This window comes from Arachis ipaensis, chromosome B3, assembly GCF_059453495.1.
Source record: "Arachis ipaensis isolate K30076 ecotype BB chromosome B3, ASM5945349v1, whole genome shotgun sequence".
NCBI classification, from domain to species: Eukaryota; Viridiplantae; Streptophyta; class Magnoliopsida; order Fabales; family Fabaceae; genus Arachis; species Arachis ipaensis.
The window spans coordinates 72,349,327-72,353,878 of record NC_142438.1 but is presented as its reverse complement, the minus strand read 5'-3'; the positions used below and the strand labels follow the sequence as shown (position 1 = coordinate 72,353,878).

General features: G+C 36.3%; 1 non-coding gene across 1 annotated transcript; it reads left to right on the top strand.

Moving 5' to 3' along the window:
- Positions 1 to 1,086: 1,086 nt before the first annotated feature.
- On the top strand, positions 1,087 to 1,194 carry LOC148571101 (small nucleolar RNA R71). The gene has a single exon (XR_015908797.1). It is a non-coding gene; the product is annotated as a small nucleolar RNA R71 (small nucleolar RNA).
- Positions 1,195 to 4,552: the final 3,358 nt, after the last annotated feature.

The following is a 4,552-nucleotide window of genomic DNA, read 5'->3' as shown; positions in this document are numbered from 1 at the left end:
TTGATCCAGATCACTTAGTTCATTGATGAACAAGGGAGGTTCAACTTCCCAAGCATCAATGCCAAATAATTTGGCATTCAGCTTCATGATTGCACCAAGAAACTTGGCAGTTTGCTCTTCGGTAACATCCTCATTCTCTTCAGAAGAGGGATACTCATCAGAGCTCATGAAAGGCATAAGGAGGTTCAATGGGATCTCTATGGTCTCTAGATGAGCCTCAGAGTCCTTTGGTTCCTCAGAGGGAAGCTCCTTATTGGTCACTGGACGTCCCAGGAGGTCTTCCTCCTTGGGATTCACGTCCTCTCCTTCCCTTACAGGTTCGGCCATGGCACTTATGTCAATGGCCTTGCACTCTCCTTTTGGGTTCTCTTCTGTATTGCTTGGGAGAGTACTAGGAGGGATTTCAGTGATCCTTTTACTCAGCTGGCCCACTTGTGCTTCCAGATTTCTAATGGAAGATCTTGTTTCATTCATGAAACTTACAGTGGCCTTGGATAGATCAGAGACTAGATTTGCTAAATTAGAAGCATTTTGTTCAGAGTTCTCTGTCTGTTGCTGAGTTGATGATGGAAAAGGCTTGCTATTGCTAAACCTGTTTCTTCCACCATTATTAAAGCCTTGTTAAGGCTTTTGATCATTCCATGAGAAATTTGGATGATTTCTCCATGTTGAGTTATAGGTGTTTCCATAAGGTTCACCTAAGTAATTTACCTCTGCTATTGCAGGGTTCTCAGGATCATAAGCTTCTTCTTCAAAAGATGCCTCTTGAGTACTGTTGGATGCAGCTTGCATTCCATTCAGACTCTGAGAGATCATATTGACTTGCTGAGTCAATATTTTATTCTGAGCCAATATGGCATTCAGAGTATCAACTTCAAGAACTCCCTTCTTCATAGGCGTCCCATTATTCACAGGATTCCTTTCAGAAGTGTACATGAACTGGTTATTAGCAACCATGTCAATAAGTTCTTGAGCTTCTGCAGGCGTTTTCTTTAGGTGAATGGATCCACCTGCAGAAGTGTCCAGTGACATCTTTGATAGCTCAGATAAACCATCATAGAATATATCCAGGATGGTCCATTCTGAAAGCATGTCAGAAGGACACTTTTTGGTCAACTGTTTGTATCTTTCCCAAGCTTCATAGAGAGATTCACCTTCTTTCTGTCTGAAGGTTTGAACATCAGCTCTAAGCTTGCTCAGCTTTTGAGGAGGAAAGTACTTGGCTAAGAAAGCCGTGACCAGCTTATCCCAAGAGTTCAGGCTGTCTTTGGGTTGAGAATCCAACCATAATCTAGCTCTGTCTCTTACAGCAAAAGGGAAAAGCATGAGCCTGTAGACTTCAGGATCTACTCCATTAGTCTTAACAGTATCACATATCTGCAAGAATTCAGTTAAGAACTGAAAAGGATCTTCAGATGGAAGTCCATGAAACTTGCAGTTCTGCTGCATCAGAGAAACTAATTGAGGTTTCAGCTCAAAATTGTTTGCTCCAATGGCAGGAATGGAGATGCTTCTTCCATGTAAATTGGAATTAGGTGCAGTAAAGTCACCAAGCATTCTCCTTGCATTGTTGTTGGGTTCGGCTGCCATCTCCTTTACTTGTTCAAAATTTTCAATCAGGTTGTCTCTGGATTGTTGTATTTTAGCTTCTCTTAATTTTCTCTTCAGAGTCCTTTCAGGTTCTGGATCAGCTTCAACAAGAATGCCTTTTTCTCTGTCCCTGCTCATAAGAAAGAGAAGAGAAAAAGAGAAGAAGAGGAATCCTCTATGTCACAGTAAAGAGGATCCTTATTGTTAGTAGAAGAAAAGAGGAAGAAATTCGAACACAGATAGAAGAGGGGGGTTCGAATTTGGTGATGATGTGAGGAAGAGATGTTAGTTAATGAATGAATAAATAGAATAGGATGAGAGAGAGAGAGGGAATTTTCGAAAATTATTTTTGAAAAGGAGTTAGTGATTTTTGAAATTTGGTTTTTGAAAATGTGTTAGTAATTTTCGAAAATTAAGATTTAAAAAAATAAAATAATTAATAAATTAAAAAAGAAATTTTGAAAAAGGGGGAAGATATTTTCGAAAATGAGAGAGAGAGAGTTAGTTAGGTGGTTTTGAAAAAGTTAAGAAACAAACAAAAAGTTAGTTAGTTAGTTGAAACAAATTTTGAAAAGATAGGAAGTTAGGAAGTTAAAGAAGATATTTTGAAATCAAATTTTGAAAAAGATAAGATAAGAAGATATTTTGGAAATTAATTTTGAAAAAGATTTGATTTTTAAAATCTCAATTAATGACTTGATTCATAAGAAATCACAAGATATGATTCGAGAACTTAAAGTTTGAATCTTTCTTAACAAGCAAGTAACAAACTTCAAATTTTTGAATCAAAACATTAATTGATTATGTTATTTTCGAAAATTTGGTATAAAAATAAGAAAAAGATTTTTGAAAAATATTTTTGGAATTTTCGAAAATAACTAAGAATTTTGAAAAAGATTTGATTTTTGAAAAAGATTTTGAAAAAGATAAGATTTTCAAATTGAAAATTTGATTTGACTCATAAGAAACAACTTGATTTTAAAAATTTTTGAAAAAGTCAACTCAAATTTTCGAATTTGATGAGAGAAAAAGGGAAAGATATTTTTTTTTATTTTTGAATTTTTATGATGCAAGAGGAAAACACTAAAAGGATGCAATGCATGAAATTTTTAGATCAAAACAATGAATGCATGCAAGAATGCTATGAATGTCAAGATGAACACCAAGAACACTATGAATGTCATGATGAACATCAAGAACATATTTTTGAAAAAAATTTTTAATGCAAAGAAAACATGCAAGACACCAAACTTAGAATTCTTTAATGCTTAGGCACTAAGAATTCAAGAATGCATATGATAAACATGAAAAGACACAAAACAAAAAAAATCATCAAGATCATACAAGAAGACTTACCAAGAACAACTTGAAGATCATGAAGAACACTATGAATGCATGATATTTTCGAAAAATGCTAGATGCATATGCAAGTGACACCAAACTTATGATATGACTCAAGACTCAAACAAGAAACAGAAAAATATTTTTGATTTTTATGATTTTCTAATAATTTTTTTTTTGATTTTTTTTTTCGAAAATTATATGAAAAAGAAAGATAAGGATTCCAAAATTTTTAATATGAATTCCAGAAATCTTGCATTCTTAGTCTAAAGCTTCAGTCCAGGAATTAGACATGGCTCACTAGCCAGCCAAGCTTTCAATGAAAGCTCCGGTCCAAAACACTAGACATGGCCAATGGCCAGCCAAGCTTCAGCATTTAACACCAGAGTATATTGATCTTGATAACAAATTGCTGCTCATCATTTATCAAGTATGTAACTTACCTCTGATGGTTTGGAAGCCTCAGTCCAAAAGAATTTAGACATGGCTTTACAGCCAGCCAGGCTTCACATGCTTCATGAAACACTAGAATTCATTCTTAAAAATCTTGAATAAAATTTTTGAAAACATTTTTATTTATTTTTTTTTTTCGAAAACAGATGAGAAATTTTTTGAAATATTTTTGAAAAGAAAACAAAAAGAAAATTACCTAATCTGAGCAACAAGATGAGCCGTCAGTTGTCCAAACACGAACAATCCCCGGCAACGGCGCCAAAAACTTGGTGCACGAAATTGTGATGTCCAGGCTCGAACAATCCTCGGCAACGTGAGCAACTTGGTGCTCTGATCTCAATACATAATTGTCACAACTTCGATACAACTAACCAGCAAGTGCACTGGGTCGTCCAAGTAATACCTTACGTGAGTAAGGGTCGAATCCCACGGAGATTGTTGGTATGAAGCAAGCTATGGTCACCTTGCAAATCTCAGTTAGGAAGATATAAATTGATAATGATGTTTTCGAATAATAACTAATAGAATAGGGATAGAGATACTTATGTAATTCATTGGTAGGAATTTCAGATAAGCGAATGGAGATGCTTTTCGTTCCTCTGAACCTCTGCTTTCCTGCTATCTTCATCCAATCCGTCTTACTCCTTTCCATGGCTGGCTTTATGCAAGGGCATCACCGTTGTCAGTGGCTACATCCCCTCCTCTCAGTGAATAATATGCTCACGCACCCTGTCACGGCACGGCTATTCATCTGTCGGTTCTCGATCATGCTGGAATAGGATTCACCCTCCTTTTGCGTCTGTCACTAACGCCCAACAATCGCGAGTTTGAAGCTCGTCACAGTCATTCAATCATTGAATCCTACTCGGAATACCACAGACAAGATTTAGACTTTCCGGATTCTCTTGAATGCCGCCATCATTCTAGCTTACGCCACGAAGATTCTGGTTAGGAGATCTAAGAGATATTCATTCTAGCTTATTTCATGTAGAACGGAAGTGTTTGTCAGGCACGTGTTCATAGGGGAGATGGTGATGAGCGTCACACATAATCATCACCTTCATCACGTTCTTGGGTGCGAATGGATATCTTAGAAGCGAAATAAGAAGAATTGAATAGAAAACAGTAGTACTTTGCATTAATCTTTGAGGAACAGCAGAGCTCCACA